This window comes from Saccostrea cucullata, unplaced genomic scaffold (genome assembly GCF_032062105.1).
Source record: "Saccostrea cucullata isolate Sc308-1 unplaced genomic scaffold, CSIRO_AGI_Scuc_v1 ctg3519, whole genome shotgun sequence".
NCBI classification, from domain to species: Eukaryota; Metazoa; Mollusca; class Bivalvia; order Ostreida; family Ostreidae; genus Saccostrea; species Saccostrea cuccullata.
The window spans coordinates 4,641-22,941 of record NW_026938428.1 but is presented as its reverse complement, the minus strand read 5'-3'; the positions used below and the strand labels follow the sequence as shown (position 1 = coordinate 22,941).

The 18,301-nt window shown below is 31.6% G+C and overlaps 1 long non-coding RNA gene across 1 annotated transcript; it reads left to right on the top strand.

Annotated features, from left to right (window-relative positions):
* Positions 1-9,037: 9,037 nt before the first annotated feature.
* On the top strand, positions 9,038-11,378 carry LOC134250224 (uncharacterized). The gene is made up of 3 exons (XR_009988446.1): positions 9,038-9,748; positions 10,159-10,271; positions 10,581-11,378. It is a non-coding gene; the product is annotated as an uncharacterized LOC134250224 (long non-coding RNA).
* The last annotated feature ends 6,923 nt before the right edge of the window (positions 11,379-18,301 follow it).

The window sequence follows — 18,301 nt, the reverse complement described above, 5'->3', positions numbered from 1 at the left end:
GATCGATCACTGTTTATAATGTTTTTTCTTCTCATTTGGTGAATCATACATAGGCGTCAGAACCGGGGGGACGGGGGGGGGCTTAACCCCCCCGACTTTTTCCTTTTTTTGGCAAAAATAGTCATTATATAGGCATTGAAAATTGGGATTTACCTTTTTTGGTGGTTTACCCCCCCCCCCCACTTTCGATTACCCCCCCCCCCCCCAATCTCAATTTGCTTCCGAAGCCCGTGTCATATGTATGAATTTTATTTTTCACGACATGTATGAAAAGTCCTTTAGGTTCGGTGTAATTTTCTTTTTCTGAAAAAACAAAAAGGTTGCATGCATAGTGTCAACAAATTAACCATCAGATATAATCTTTTTTTGATATGATATCTTGAGGTGTCAACTATCTAATTTGGCAAAGAAAAATTTAAACATTTTAGTTCTAAAATTTGATCATTTTTGTATATCTCTAAATAGAGCCTTTCTTGTAAAGGATATCAATATACATGTAGTCCGAAAATGGCCATCATCACCCAGCATGCACTCTTAATCAAAGGATGCGACTACGTACATTAAATTTTGTAATTATCTGAACAACTACTGAAGTCAAACAATGAAGTATTATCCCTGGTCTGATGAAAATACAATTAGAATATTTTTTTTCTCATTCCAGAAGGCCCGTGTGAACTTCTTTTCATTTTGTCTGTAATGATATTCATTATTTTTTTTATATAATAATCCTAGCACCCACAAAAGAAAAATTAATTTGTTTTTCAATGATTTTGCTGACTGTCAGATGATTATAATATTTTATAATGTTTTCAAGTAAAAGGGAAATGTCAATCTCTGCTCCATTATTAAGCCCAATTATATTAACATCTGAAACATAAATAAGATTTCTTATATAACTTTTCTCAGAAAATATCACAAGGTTCTTTAGTCGTGTGAATGATCCACAGTCTTGGTGATTAAGGTACATTGATACTCTGATAAGAGAGATAACTCTTAATGACACAAATGTCTATTATTCCTTTATAAATTTGTCAAGTTTAAGTGCTTTTTTGTCAAATTTTGCCCCGCAAGCCATGCTATAATTGTTTGTATTTTATTCAGCATATACATTTCCTTTGGAAAATCATAACAGTTAAAGAAAAATTTCATATGAGTGAGCAGAGGGTTTATGAACCTTAATTGTATGAAATTCAAACCCTTTCTATATTTTTTTATTCTGGATATGTATTGTAAATCACGACAGCAAAATGTGAATGAAAAGTAAGTAATTTATTTATTTATAGTGACACGTGTGCATATATAAATTCTTTTGTTTACAAACTTTATAAAATAACAATCAACACTCTGTTCTTCGGGCCTGTATGCCACTTTAAACACAAAATTGAAATACAATATATACACTGTAAAGAGAAAAATTAATACCATATTTTCCCACTGATTTTTTATGATCAGCAAAATCTCCGGAATTTTCTTTTTTCCATGTCATATATGCACAAAAAGATCGTATATTTAAAATAGATATTTATTTGGTGGGAGCTAGGGCTGCAAACCATTGCATAATTATGTAAGTAGACAGGCGTCAAACTATGCAAAAGATGGCTGTTGCGTAATGAGATGGCTGTTTGTAAAACGCCAAATACGCTAAAGTTTTGTGAAATTATGTCAACGACAAATCTAAAATCTTTAAAAAAACCTTTGTATATTTATATCTAAAATAAACGACACCGTCTGTCCTCCATAATTTAAATGTTATCATACCCTTTTTTTCTTTTCTTCTTTCATCGTATGTTTATTGCTATACTATGTACATATGTATATGCCTCTCATTTATGCTATTGTATCATAATTATATTTATTATTTTTCTCACAATTATGACGACTAATTTATACATTGTACCTCATGTACCACTGATGTTGGTGTGAGTGAAATAAATGAAATGCGCATGCGTGAGTTCTTCTCTCTTACCAAAGGTAAAAAGAGCTAACCCTAAGATATGCCTGTATATGTATAAATAATATCTGTCCTCATATACCTCTGGCCTATTTTATGTCGGAAGAACTCAGTAAAGGGACCTAGGAAGTACATGTAAGTAAGTTGCAATCTTTTAATACATAAAAGTAGTTAATATTAAATTCCTCGTTTTATATAGCCCGTGTAAATTTTATAAACATTTCTTTAAAAAAAAATGAAAACTTCAAATTGGAATATGTTAAATTCAATCAAACAATGAACAATAATTTCGTAAAAATGTGAATTCGATTAATTTAATTAAACGAAAATTTAATTAAAGGTGATTATCTCATATTTGCAAGGTTATGAAACCATGAATTTAGACTTCACAACAATATATTAATAATTTCACTTAGCACTGTATGATTTGTAAGTGATATTTTTTGTATGTCACTGTATTTTTTTCCGTTGAATTCTCTAATCCTTTTTCTCTATTAAACGGTCCATAGATAAACTTTGTTTTGATTCTGAATTGTACAAACTCTTTGTACATATTATAAGAAAAAGACTTAAGGACATACGCAACGTACCTCACCTACTGATAATTTTTCAAGATATTTAGAAAATTTTTGCACTATTCAAAGAAAAATTACAAAAATTACAAAACATAAATTCCAGATTTTTTTTTCATCAAAAATTGTTTTAGAAGAGGTGTACAAATCCATATATAGACATTAAAAGTATTGCACACGGGTCCTTCATTTAGTGGAACTCTTCAACTCCAGGGAAGAACCCAATAAAGTTCAAACTACACTGCGTATGCCCTTAAATAAAGAGATAATGAACAAAAAAAGACAAGTGAGAAATGAGTCTAACAATGTGAAAAAACCAAAACTCAAAAAAGAAAAAATAAACAAAAAACACCACTCTTATTGGGCATGTAATTCTTCAACAAATGAGGAAGAATTTGAACCATGTGAAAAATCAAAATTTTATTGAAAATTGTTACAATAATCTAGAATAACATTTTACTGAGGCTAGCAAAAGCTTTACTGGAAAATATTGAAGGATATCGATGTTTTCTGAATAAAAATTGCCTCTGATATTTCACCATTGCAATTTACAACAGATAATGGTCGTACAAATATTGATAGTTTTTTTTAAAACTTATATTATTTCACTCAAGGCCTCACTTGAGGCATAAGAGCACGTCTAACATAATACAATTTATAAACATCTAAAAATTCAGAAGTCCCATTTTAACAAGAGTTATTTCCAATTGGCCGCCATATTGGAGGTCAACATCCCCACATTCCTCCATTATCAAACTAACTTTAAACTTTTTATACAATATTGTGGGGTAGGAAGCATTGTTTTTATAAAATATACATTTATCAGAGCCTCCTTTATTTCATAATTTTTATTTGCATAAAGCTTTCCCCCAAAATATTTCCCTCTTGAATTTGTAAGGACGAAGAGGAAAAATTACCAGGTTGCCCACCATGATGGCAGCCAAGGGAAATAAATTGGAGAGAAAATACTTCATATGAAAAATATCTATTTTTTATTCAATTCAAGATAAAATAGATGTACTCAATAACTTTTTTACATTTGTTTCATGTGTAAATGATACATGTAGTTGGCAAGAACAATTCAATACATATTATGTATGTACGAGTATAACAATGAAATTGATAGTTTATGTATTATAGTGAGCAAGAAAAAATTGATATTGTAACAATACTTCCCACAAGTTAGGCTAATGGTTCTGACAATGTTTGTCACAATACGTTAAACTCGTGGTAAACCGCTTTGATTAATTTTTCAATATAACTTTGAAGATCATAATTTTTATACATTTATGGTATCTCTATATTATATATATATAAACACGCAAAAAGCAAATATCTTCATATCAGTATGAAGTTTTTCCCGGGTCAAAGGTCATTGCGTGGCCTTATCACACGGCGTAATAATATCAAGATAAAAAAAACTTGCTCTATACTTAGTATTGAGCATGCTTATCCTGAATAAAAAAGTACGAGGGCTGTTCAATAAATAATGTCCTCGGTGCTCAGAAAGAAGCAAACGACGCTTTTCAATAATTTAGTCTTCATGATTTTACTTATTAATCTCATTTAATTCAAACACATGTCCGTAACATTTTTTATCCAACTTCTAATTGTTTTTAGAACTCATTTTTGGGCATGACCCTTAGTATACTGGAAAATGGCAGATCCAATGTTATCTTGGACTTGTTTTTTCCTTCTGAAAGGTGTTTTTTTTCAAGTTAGGAAATAGAAACAAGTCAAAAGGTCAAAAATCTAAAAATATTTTTAATGTGAAAAAACATTAACTTTCTGTTTATCCCGAAAACCCCTTTACTCTTCAGGGCATGCGGGTTTGGACGCTGTCATGAAGAAATTCAATGTATTGGATTCCTGATTCTGGGTCCTTCCTCTAATAAACCTTTCTAGACTCCCCCAGATATTAAACTGTCTCCCCGAATACGAATTTGAACAACAATACCACTATCATTTACGAAAATTGCATATAGGCAAGTAAAAAATAATTTGTTTATTAACAAATAAACATGCGTTTTTGGCGATCGGTGTAGCCTATACGTACTTATCGAGAAAAAGAAAGTGATTACTTAATTCATTAATTTCATGTCAGCTGCACAGTCTATACGTAAAGCCCTTATTTTTCTTGTAGAACTTTTTTTAAAATCATAAACTCTGAATCCTAGGCTAGGTTTTTTTTTCAATTTATATTTGCTCACGATAAATTTGTAAATCTGTTGGAAAAATATCAATGTAATGCATCATGCCAAAGACAGCTGACAAAAACTTTGTCGTTGTCGTAATAATGTAAAGATATACCAGTGTCTCTTTGACTACATAATGAATATGCCCATACTGAAATCGTGGACTTTATATGTTTTAATGCTCCAATTCTGAATTGTTTTATGGACATTTGAGCTTGAATTCTATTTGTTATCTCCATATTTTTCATTTAGGTAATTGTCAGCTTCTGTATGGATTTTATTCCCCAATACTTGATATAAATACATGTAGCAAATATATTAACAAAATTGAAAGCTTCAGATATATTTGCCGATTCAAAAACAAAACAAATTATGTAAGATATATTGTATACGTAATACGAGACCAGTGAAAAAAATGTTATTTTGTGGATTCATTAAGATATTTGTTTAAAGAATTGCAGCTATAGCTTATTTCATTTTCTCTTCAAACATCACGCATTTTTCTCAATATAATTTAATGAAAACCATTTGTTACATATACAAATTCTTCACTGAAAACACAACTTCTATCAATATTATTTTAAAGAGACTTAAAACGCATTTGAATAATTTTGTTGTTTGATTTTCTATATTTTTATTCTTCCAATAGAAGCATCTACTTGTGTGTTTTGTAAAGGCGCATGTTGTAATAATCCTTGACTTCCTTTATAGCTGAAAGGAGATTCATCAGCTCTTTTAGAACGATGAACAGTTTGGAAGGTAAGTAGTCTTGTCTTACGACCTTCATTATAGAATCGCCCGCCTGGCGCAATGGCGTATGCTCTAGAGTTGCAAGATAAGGAGTTGATCTTTTCGTCGCTGGTTCGAATCCCACTGAGTCTTTTGGATGAGATCGTATAAACCGAGGCCCCGGCGTGTTGCAGTAAGTGCTGGCAGGAAAAAGATCTCTTACTGCTCAGTGGTCGTAAGTACCGAGTATAGGACAAAATTAGCAGCTCTCCATCGGCAAGTGGTGGCATCTCAAAATAAGTGAAAAATTCTCGAGAGGAACGTTAAGAAAGCTGAGGGAAATTAAAAACAAAATCTCATTCGTCTGTCTATGCGTCAGTCGGTCGGTCACAAAAAACTTTTAACTTTCGTCATAATTTTTGGATGAGAAGAGATATAAGACTTTCATATTTCACATGTGCAATTACCACTAAGACACTGAAAATGGGGGACCGCAATACTTTGAATTTGCTTGTTATTACTTAATTAGCTTATTTTTTAAGTTATTTCAAGTATGCCGATGTTGGCCTTCATAAAATTGGCGTTAAAAAGGTCGAAGTCTCGATTCAGAATTGGAACAATCATTTTTTGGAATTATTTCTTAGTGAAGTTTAAATAGGAAAAAGGATGTGTTTCTATTTTACTGAGGGTAAAACAACTATACAAATGAACAGAACACTTACATTATCACTCTAAGTCATTAAATTTCATCGTTTAATTTGAAACCAAAGGGGCGAAATAACCCTGTATGTACGTATACAGTACTTTTTTTTATCTTGAAAAAAATCTAATGTTATTCCTGGACATAAAAATAACTTTTTCTTGCATATTTACATATATATGATTAATTTTTTTTTTTAAATTACATCATTAGTTTGTAATTTAAGAAATAAAAATGCTCTACATCTTCAAAAATTTTTGGAGTAAAGTTTCATAGTTACTGTAGATCATATTGTAATCTCTATCAAGCAGTTGTATTCTAACTCATTGGCATTTTTTTTCTTTTTTTAGGATTCCTTTTTATGACAGCATTAATATCTTTCACTGTCAATGAGTGTTCATTTCATAGATGGTCAGAAGGGAAAAAAAGAAAATTTATAACATCAACAACACCCCGATCCCGACCACAAAAAATATCAACAAGACACCGATCCCGATCGCAAAAAATATCAACCAGTAGAAATGATGTCACTTCTTCTGATGGATTACTACAATCTTACCCACTCACTACCTCTAAAACGGACACCAATGTTTCTACATCTATTCGTCAACGCAATTCTACAGTTATCGATATTCCAGGAGAGTCTTTGAACTGTTTGGATAGAAGATGGAAATCCAAAAAAATACTGAAATGTCCAGAAGTATTAAACAATCGAAATTCTCATACCAATTTCGACTTAGGTTTTCTGATTGACGACATATGTTTAGGCTTTTCTGAGGAACGTAATTTTTCGTTTTCTTTACCTTTTAATAAGACTGCCAAAAGACGTTTTGTCACAGGATCCATCAGCGTACTTTCAATTCATGTCAAGGTTATTTCTTTAATTGGATTATTTTGTAATTTGTTATCCATTCTAGTAATCAGTCTGAAATCCGATCTTCACAAACCGTTTTACCTTTGTGTCGCGTGTTTAGCTTTTGCCGACATCTTGTATAACCTTAATTTCTATCTGAAACTAATCTTGCGTGATTCGTCCCTTTGTGCACTCTGGATGGGGCAGATTGTGTTTTTTATAACAACTTATTCTACAAAAATGTTCTCCTCACTGAGCGCCTTATTAATGTTGACTGTACGATATGCCATGTTTGTAAAGCCATTGAAAAGCCGTGCGCACCTTACAAACCGAAAAGTGTGCGTCATTTCCGGTTCTTGCTTTGTTGCTAGCATCGTATTTGGAGTCCTTGTTTTTAGTTCGAAATTATCCTTTAGTAACAGTTTTCACTTTCTCTCAGTAGCTGATGATATTTTCCTTCTATCTACCTTCGTTTTTCTGAATACTTTTTTCTTTGTTAGCCGTTGTAAGACAGTAAAAAAATCGGTCGCAGCGAGAAATTTAACAAAACGCGTAACCTTTGTAGCTTTCTTGATAATGGTAATGTGTGCAATTAACTCTTCTTTTTCTATACTCTCGAGTTTTCGTAGCCGTAATCGACTGAACGAGGAATTAAGCCAAAATAAAGCATACTCTGCTGATTGGCATGTAATCATGCGAATTATGGAACTCTTTAAAAACATTTCACATGCGATAAACCCTATACTCTTCTTTTATAGCTCACCATACGTAACCAAAATATTCTTATCTTGCTTTAAATGACATTAATTCAAAATTAATTATTTGAGAATTATCCTTTCTTCAATTAATTTTGTATAGAATAGTCTAGCTAACCGACTTGAGCTATATGAATTTATATTAAATTTGACTTTGTAATACTGCTTTATCCTGAACAATACAGATATCAAAGCAAACAAACATCTATTTAAACAAAATATTAAAAGCAACTGTAAGCTACAAAATAGCCAGTTGCTTCAATTGATAAACAAAATTCAAACATGTACATTTAACTCTTTATAATTACATGTAGTGTGCCTGTGATATTGTTGTCTGAATTATTAAAATTATTTTTTATATTACGAAATCTAATCTTCATTTTATTATTGGTAGGGAAAATTAAATGTGAATGTTAGATGTGGAGATAACGAACAGTATTCGAGCTCAACTTTTAGAAAAAAAAAATATACAATAACTAATCCTTTTTAAACTCTATAACATTATTATTTATATTTTCACACAGATACACAAAATTAATTAATTACTTAATGAGTAGCTTTCATAATAAAATATCTAAAGAAAAAATGTTGTAGTGATCCACCTTACGTATCTTTTTAAAGTTTCTTTTTTGATACATAATTTTGTCTCCCCGAACAAACAATTGCTTGCTTTTGTACGCGTGGTGAAGTGTTTATAGCATCTGCTCTTTTGTCGCGAAGTAAGGAGCTTATCCCTATGACGTAGGGATCATCTTCTTACTTAGCGACTCAAGAGCACGACTGCTCTCAGAGGAACATTTCACCTTTCTCTGTTACTTCATTTCCTTTTTTAATACAGGAACTACAGTAAGAAGGAGAAAGAAATAAAAAAAAATAATAGCTCTTATATAGGTACATGTAGGCTAGTAGGTTAAACTTATTTTATCTTTTTCTGGAATAATAATAAATCATGCTCTAGTATTAATTATTGAATTTTGTACCACGATATGTGACCCAGTTGTTTTGCGTTATTAGGTAATAAAATAGTTCGGAGTCAGTTATTTTGTTTTACTCATGTTTCTATACAACAAAATGTTTAACCCAGATAGCATGACTACGTTGGCCCAACGTTGGCTAATGGTTGGACCGTTGGCCGATGGTTGGCGTTGGGTTTACAACGTTGGCCCAATGTCGGGTCAATGTCAACATTACAATATTTTACTCGGAGGCCGAGGTTGGTTGGGGACACAACGTTGACCCAACGTTGGGCCACTGTTGTTAGCTTGTCACCACTAAGCCGACAGATTTTGTTGGGAGTACAACATTGGCCCAACGTTAGGCCAACGTTGGTGAGTCACGACCTTATTTCGATACAATGTTTTGTATAGACAACGTTGAACCAGAATTCAGGAAACATGTGAACTGTTTGTTATAAAATCGGACAAGAAGATGGAAAAGTGAAAGAAAAAGAAATAGTAAATTATGTACATTTAATGTTACATATATACCAACCATGAATACCGAAAAACATGCATGACGATGTATCAAGTTATATAGCTTTTATATTTTTTAGTTTACTGTGAAACTTTAAAATTTGTGTAAATGTTTAAACACTACTAGTTCTATAAAGTAAATGTTTTTGAGAATAATATAACATCAATTTAAATTAACCTGCATATTTAAAAAAAAAATACAAGACGAACAAGACACACACTTTCTAAAGCGTTGCATTTAGGGTGCATATTCTAAGATAAGAGAACATTTTCTGACCAAACAATTAGGCCAGGGTTTTTCACAGCGTGAGACTGGCCAGTTTCTATGGTAATCGTGATATCTGATAGGACAGGATGGTCAAATCTGCATCCTTTTAGCACGCCTAACATTTTAATCTCGGATGTTTCCTACAGCAGAACGTTGTAGATTTTATGTTAAAAAGAAAGCTTTGGAATGTGTGTTCTTTAATGTGGATTAATTTTTAGAGCTATGTCCAGACATTTTACATACGGATCGAAATGTAAGTACTATATTTACCTCAAATAACATGTATTTCAGATTTTAGAACACAAAATGCAAAGTTTGTTTCATGCGATCTGATCATCATCTTTATCTTTTTCTAAGCTTGATTTAGTTTTAAATTAAATATGTAACTAGATCAGTCGCTAATCACTTTATCCTTTCTGGTTAAAACTTACAAAATAAAATGTATCATTGATCTATGTCAATTATTATTATCTTAATCAAAATCTAATTTGTAAATTTTATTTTTGAATATCTTTGAATTTTTGCCTGGGTCAGTTTCGTTTCATAAATTTCTACTATATTTCTACCATTAAGAAAACAAATTCTGGAATTGTTACTTTGTGTTTCACATGTTTCAGGGAAGTCAAATCTCTTATGATTAAAGTTCTCATTTTATTTAATTAGTGAAAATAACTTGGTGAATGAAGAGGAGAGTATTTGCTGCCATGTTTTAAAAAATTCCATTGGAAGGCAAATGAAGATATCCGGCTTTTTCAAAGATGATGGGGATTTAAAAAGTAAGTATTAAAATACGTGCTCTGTTCCCCTTACAAATGATATAGTTGTACATTATAATAAATGCAGAAAAAATTATAAATAATATATCTAAATTAAAAGAAAAAAAACACCCAAATTTAAACATGTTAAATCTACAAATAATCGAATATCCTATGTAGTAATAGTTTCCAATACACAGAATCAATTAAAAATACTATAAACTTGCAATTGTGTTAATTAATTAAGTACTGCTTAAATTTGATTTTCAGCATTTGTCTTTCTTTTTTTGAGATTTGCTTAATAAAATGGATTTAATTTTTTATTTAAAGGAGCTGTTCGGACTTATCGCTTGTATGACGAATCAATTTCTTTGGAATTTCACTGAGTACGACCATGAAGGAAAAATAAGAACAAGCAGGACAAGAAAGAAGAAAATGCGTTCAAAAATACAATGGAGGACAGTGATTGGTTATAAACCTGTTAATAAAAAGTGTATATAAGTTAAATGAGTGGAAAACTTTTGAAATTTATTCTACTAGATACAAATTTCAATCTAAATCAGGGGCAAATTATTTATTGTTTTAACTGTATCAAAACACATTTGTTATTTTATACTTTCACTTACTTTTCTTGTATAGAAACAATAAATTTAATCACTGATAATGTATTTTGTTATGATAAATTGTAAAGAAGTTTAACAAGCCTTGTAAATTTATTTTAGCTAACTTGTATTTATTAAGTAGGATTGGTGGTAGATTTTTTTTTTCTGATTTTAGAGACGATCGGATTTGTTAATATACAAGTTTGTAACAATTAAATGTTTATACACATTGGGCCAATGTTGGTCCAATATATCGGGCCAACATTGGGCCAATGAGCAAAATGACATTGGGCCAACGTCATTTGCCAACATCGGCCCAATGTTCTTGATGACGTTGGGCCAACATTGGCCCAATGTCGCATTCATTGGGCCAATGTTGGCGCAATGTTGGGCCAATATCTGCAGAAATAACACTCTACATTGGGCCAACGTTGGCCCAACATATCGGGCCAACATTGGGCCGATGAGCAAACTTACGTTGGGCCAATGTCATTTACCAACATTGGCCCAATGTAACCGATGACATTGGCCCAACGTTGGCCCAATGTTAGCATGCTATCTGGGAAGCTTGGTTTGTGAATTTCAACCAATAAACCTATCTTATTTTAGAACATAGATTTCTTTAAATCGCCATTTCTTATATTTCACAAATTTTATTATATGAAACATTTGGAGATATGAACAGTATTCCAGATCAAAAGTCCATAAACCAATACAAAATAGGAGCAGAGCAAACACGAACCTCCAATACACCAGGGGTGCGATCAGTTGCCACTGAGGAGTGACCATTCCCTTTTTTTTTTTTTTTTTTTTTTAAAAATCAATGGAAGGCAGAAGAATGATAATCCAATAGTACACACTGTTTATTATACCTTTATAATTCAAGTGTAGATGGTATCACAAATCTTTGGATATTTCATAGATAAATCTTTTTTTTTTCAATGCAATTGACGCTTTACTTTTTTGAGAAATGTGTCTGACGAATGCAACAGTCTGTGCAAACAGATTGAGTAATGCGCGGAGATTTCTACAGCTGATACAATAGCCAGTTAACCTTGAAAGGGCTTCAATTTGATGGTGAAAGGTGGGATAGTTGATGGGACTAACAATCCAACCATTGTTCCATGGGATTCAGACTTTTTGATCTGCAAAACTTATAAGACAGACATGTTTGTGAGTTCAATATGATACCATGTGATACTGCTAAGAAGAGTTAAACGTCACAATAATCACAGAACTTATGAAGTTATGACTTTAAAGGTGAACATGACTCGTAAATAGACACACACCATTATCGATATCATTATCTACGTTACATAAACTTACGTTACATAATCAGTTACAACTGACTGCTTTATTGTCACGGGTATCGGCATGGAATGGCGACTCATGTTTGTGTTTGCTGATTATCTTGCATTACTTTTTTAAAAACATTTTATTGCAGTTATACATATATTTGTATTTGTCTGTATACTGCGCTGACCTGTGCAACTGTTGTGTCTTTCGTATCTTACTTTCCTGCATTGGAACAAGTAGACATTTACTTTTGTCGCTACTGAGTATTGTAAAGTATACGTCCATGTACACCGGTGACAATTCCTTACACTGAACAGTTACTAAGTGATTCACTCTATTTATAGGGGTCTTCTGATGTAGCGAGAGCTCGAACAAATATGTCTGATAAATTCTTTTTAAGAATCATGTTCAACTTCAAACATTGTTGATATTCTTCTTTCCACAGTTTGTCGGTAATTTACATCGTTTTAGAAATTGTTCATACGTAGAGCCTTCTCTCGCGAATCGAATCAACTGAGAGAAATAAAACCCGAATGCAGGTGACGAAGGTAATATATTGCTGCATAAGTAAGGGAATTTGACGATTGTAAATTAAAGTTAAAGTCATCTCGTTTACCATTACGAATTGTTTTTAGTTTACCATTAACGTCTTCTTTCAAGACAAATGTCTAAATATGAAACAGATGTGGTAGACTCTGTGGTATCTTTTATTTCATGTTCACCGAGATATATCATCAAAAATCTTTCTGCTTTCCTTTTTTACTCTTGAAGCATATTTCAAACGCACTGGGTGATATTGAGTTAAACATTTTGAAATTGCCAAAGGTAGATTAACAAATAGATTTAGGATAAGAAGCACCCACCTTTTTGATTATTCTCTTCGTCATCATCTTCATATTTAGTAAGTGCTTTAGAAATGAAATTAAAACTCTAAAAATTGATACTTCAATTAATTTACTTGCTCAAATTCAGTTTTGATAATGTTTCTACATTGGAATGCCTCACGTTTTTTGAAGTGGACAAAGAGACCGGGGAAAATGACTTGAAAAGAACGTGGTTGGATAGAAATTTTTAAATCTATTCAAGATTGTTCAAGTATTTACATGTAATAGGTTTGCATGGAACTACTTACTTGTAGCTAAATTAGATCTCTCCTAGTGCAGAGGAAAGGTCAAAACCAGTGAATTAATAAACTTTCAATTATGACTATTGATATTTGTTAAAGGTACGTTTACAATTCGACTTCAATTTGAAGCTTTTCAATTATCTATAATAGATTTATATTTTCAATTTTCAATTTTTTTGTGCTTTTTACAGTGTAAATGTACCTATGTTAATTTTTTGGATTAAAGCCTTGAGAATTTTTTTGTTATTCAAATAGTATGTAGGCTGACGGATCCACAGCTAGCTACCCATAAAAATGTATTGTGAACCTCAACAAGTCGTCAACTGATTACTCAAAAACAATTCAGCACCAGGAGTTGAAGGATTTTCTTCAAAGCTGTTTTGCATAATATTGTCACAGAGTTCCCGAAACGCACCGGTCCACCGGGGATCCCCGGTAAACTTTGAATGGGACCGGTAAAATCTTAATTATATCGGTCAAAATGTCCGATGGTTTTTTTTCTTTACAGACTGTATAACAATTACACATAATCTTAATAAAATCATTTAATTCAATTGTCCTGACAATAAACAAATGCAAAACTAAAGGAAATAAAAAAAAAAAGCGTCAGGGGCGCGCCAGATTATTCTCATGCATTCTTGTTTAAATAAAATGTAGATGGTGATTGTCTACTATAAAAAGCTACTGGTAACATATTAAAATAATAATCTCCATAAGTCTGGGAGGAAAAACAGTTAAAACACTGTCAAACAAATATTTTTCCCTCTTGATAGATATATGCACTCTGTAGTTCTGAGAGTAAAAAAATGTGACTATCTACTTTCATTTTGCAGGACGAATTTGCAGGGTTGCAAGAGTTGCCTGCTATTTCTGCTTGATTACAGACAATTTGTTACCATTTATTATTTTCTCTATAATTTAATCTATTAGCATGATCAATATTATACCAACTTTTGGATTTTTTTCCATGTATTTCATAGCATTTAAAATACATGCGCGTTTCTCCCCTTTTCTAAAAATAGCAGACTGACTTTAATGTAATAAAACAACAACAAATTCACTTAAAATCATCATTTTCATGATAAATTTGCATATTTTTGTATCATTAGTACATATTTTTAACTGTGTGGAGGTTGTATAATACGTTTAACTTATAAGTCGGAAATATATGACGTTTTCAAGGCTTTTTTATACGATTTTGATATTTTACGTAATATTTTCTCTGGCACATAAAAAAAGCCCGGAAAACAACAGATATTTTGGAATAATTCAAAACAATTAACCAAAAGTTGTCATGTTGCAGATTCTATTTTAAAAAAATTAAAAATCTGTCAGAAAGGACATAATAATTTAATTTGAATTGAGCGTTGGTCATCACACACCGTCGGCGACGTCAAATCCCACATACACAAGCCTAATAGAAAATATTTTAATAAATAAAAAAAAATCTGCATTTGCCATCTTTTCATTTACACATATTATTTATTATATCGACACAATTTCCAATCCTATAATATGTTAAATTTACATACAAAAAATTAATGTCCGGTAAATTTTACAACTGTCCGGTGAATTTTGAATATTTACAGGACAATTGTCCAACATATTTTTGACTAGTTTCGGGAACTCTGTTGTCAGTTGACCGTCAATTGTCTGCTTTTATCCGTGTTTACCATTACCTGTTGTTGAATATTAATAGCCATTCTCTGTAACCACTTAAACTTCGTTGCCACGCATGGTCACCGATTTTGATGAAACTTCACCCATGCTTGGTACTTGACACCAGAAACAAATATCAAACAAAATTTCGTTGCTATACGTCTTGGTTGCTATGGCAACAGCCGGAAAAGTTTGAAAAATCAAGATTTTCAGCCACTTTAAATCTTGACTGTGGCTTAATAAAAACTAGAAAAAGCAAACAAACCCTTCTCATAAAAACATGACACCTTGTTGTCACCTATACTGTAAAGAAACTGTTTAGAATATATCTCTAAGTAAATGGTAACCAAGGGTACATTTGGAATACATTAAAAAATGCTGAAATATGCTGAAAAACACTCCGTATTCACTAATGGTAGGTGTTACATGCTAAAACTCAATCAACGACTTAAAAAAAACAATGAAAATGTTTGACCTTAAGTATACAAGTAAAAGCAATATTATTCTATAAATAAATTTAATGGTTGCCATGGTAACACAGTGTAACCATGCAAAACCAGTAACTAAGATTGGGTTAATGCTTCTGTCCTGAGGAAAAACATGAAAATTCAAGACTGGCAAATATGCATCCATAGGACCTTGCAACACCAAAACCATAAGAAAAATTGGGTATAATTGATACTTTGCAGTGTTACCATGGAAACAAAGTACCAGTGCTTAAAAGTGAATTATTTTTCGCTGCATTAAGAATTAAATTGCCATTTAATCAAGAAACAAATTAAAGTAATCAGCTTGAATAGTACTTATGTGTTAGAACTGAAGTTGAATATCATATATTGATAAAATTTGATGAATAAAACAACACTGTTGCTATGGTTACCAAGAAGGGAAAATGTTCGATTTTGTGAACTTTATATCAATATTAAACCCTGTGTGCCAACTTCTTGCATCCACTTAGAGATTGGATGATAGTAAAAATTTAAAGTCAAGTTAGCTGTTAATAAATATCAATCATAAAAGTTTTGGGAATCTACATTGAAGGGTACGTATCCAAGGAAAGAAAATATTTTTCAGGTTTTTAAGCATATATTTTCTGCTTATTTCCATAGCAACGCTCTATTTTAAGAATCTAATCTGAATTTTTTCAAATGGGAAAACTTGGAGCACACCAACATCTTATAAAATTGATCATTAGTTATGAGGAAATGTGCTTTTTTCAAAAGATAGGATCAGATTTAAACATACAGAGTGTTACTTTGAAGGCTCTCTGTGGTATAAAAACCTTGGCAACCATTGCCAACCAAAATGAAATATCATATTTTGTTCTTGGTATATGTTTCAAGGCTCTTTTTTCTATGATTTGGTCACATTTCATCCTATAATTGCATTTTATTTTTACGTGTATGACTTTATAAAATTCAATGAATATTATTTTTACTCTTGAATACTTTGTTACCATAGTAACGTATGTAATAGTTGATTTACCAAACATGTTTATCATGCATTTGAGACATCTGACCTTCAACTTTTGGAAACAATTATTGCCAATCGTTTGCTTTGCCGCAAATGTTAACTATGGGGCTCTAAACATGTTAGAAAATGCCATTTTTGGAACTTTAAGACATGTTGCCATGGTAACAATAAAGCATAGCAACCAATTTTTGCCTGATTTCCGTTTAGGGTATCAATGACTTTTATCATAGAGAGTTTGGAGAAATTCTGAGACTATGCGTGCCACAGCTCCTATACAAAATTCCAAATCATTACAGAGAATGGCTCTTAATACTTTGAAAATTTCATGCTATGAAATAATAAGTTGACCATTCCAGATCACTCGGAGTGTGTGGCATCTTGTAGAGTTAACTATAGTTGACCAATCATTGTTTGAAAATGTCCATGGGTACCAATCACTCTCTTTTTTTAAGCAAACAGCAGAATATAATGGAAAACGTATACATAAAAAGAAAAGCAGACCCACCAATAGACCTCGATTAAGTATTTCGATATATACACGAGATATTTTCAATTAACAAACTAAATGGAACAAATATCTTATATCTTAATTCTATGATAAATGTGATAAAGTGTTTTCCTTTGAAGTATTTTGCCTCGGAGGTATTCCTTCAGCCGCCATTTTGTAGGGCTAAGTTGTGAATTTTTCTCATTGAGCACTCAATTTTAAACAAGCATAAAGAAATATATTTTGAAAAATAATCTTGAAATAATGAATTTAAAGAGGCTTTAACAAACGTATATTCATAAGAGAAACAGTGTTATCCTTACTTGAGTACCCAGTATAACAAATTGAGCATGTTTGAATAAAGAACGAATCTGGAAATGTTGCCATACAATATAACTCATTCTTCAATACTGGTGAATTTTTAAAATATATTTCTTTTCTCCTTTATTTTCCAATAAATAAAGTGGAAGCAGATAGATTGATATTGGTATGACTGGATACTTATGTAAGGATATAGTATAAATAGTTTTATAGATAGGAGTTGAGGAATAAAAAAATATTGATCATTGTTGTATTGCATTTACGGGATTTCAATTGCAGAAAATGTGACATAATTTTCGAATAGGCATAAAGATGTTGTTTTATTTAAAAATAAAATCAATTGGCATGATATATGTGTACATTATCTTAGCATATAAATGAAATAATATATTTATTTTATCAAACATGCTAAAATTATCCTAATTATTTTTTTCTGAACTTAAAAATTTGTGGTTTATGTTCGTAACGCATGGTGTCCATATGCATTGAACTTTTTAACACCTCTCTACAAACATTAAATAATTTGTCAAGTTCAATTTCTGTGTTTAATTAATGAGTGTGTGTGATAAATTATTTTTAACAATATGCTTCATGACCATAACTCAGTTCTTTTTGTAATTTTAAAATGATCTCTGATTGTAAAATGTTTGGTGTCTTGACCGTTACGAACATAAAAGCTTTCAGTATGATTGCTAAAATAACAGCCAATGAATAATAAGTTTGGCTCAGGAAGTCCGTAGCAGTGGTATAATTATAAATTGAAAACGAAAGTAGAAAGGTTGCGCAGCTGTCTGCAAAAAAACATGACGATGCTCATTGTGTCCACGTGGAAGACAGAAGTTACGTACATAATAGATTCGGTAAGTATTTTCATATTGTATCAATTTTAGTGAATTTTTAACACATAAATACAGTCATTGTATCTCTATACCATGTAGCCATTAATCAGAAACTGAAAGATGTCGCTTATGACCATACAAAATGCATAAATCTGTCCGAGTCGAGTACTTTTGGTTAAACATTTGACTTTTGATTCGCGTCTTTTGTTACGAACATGTGTTTTTGCATTATTTGTATAATGTATTAA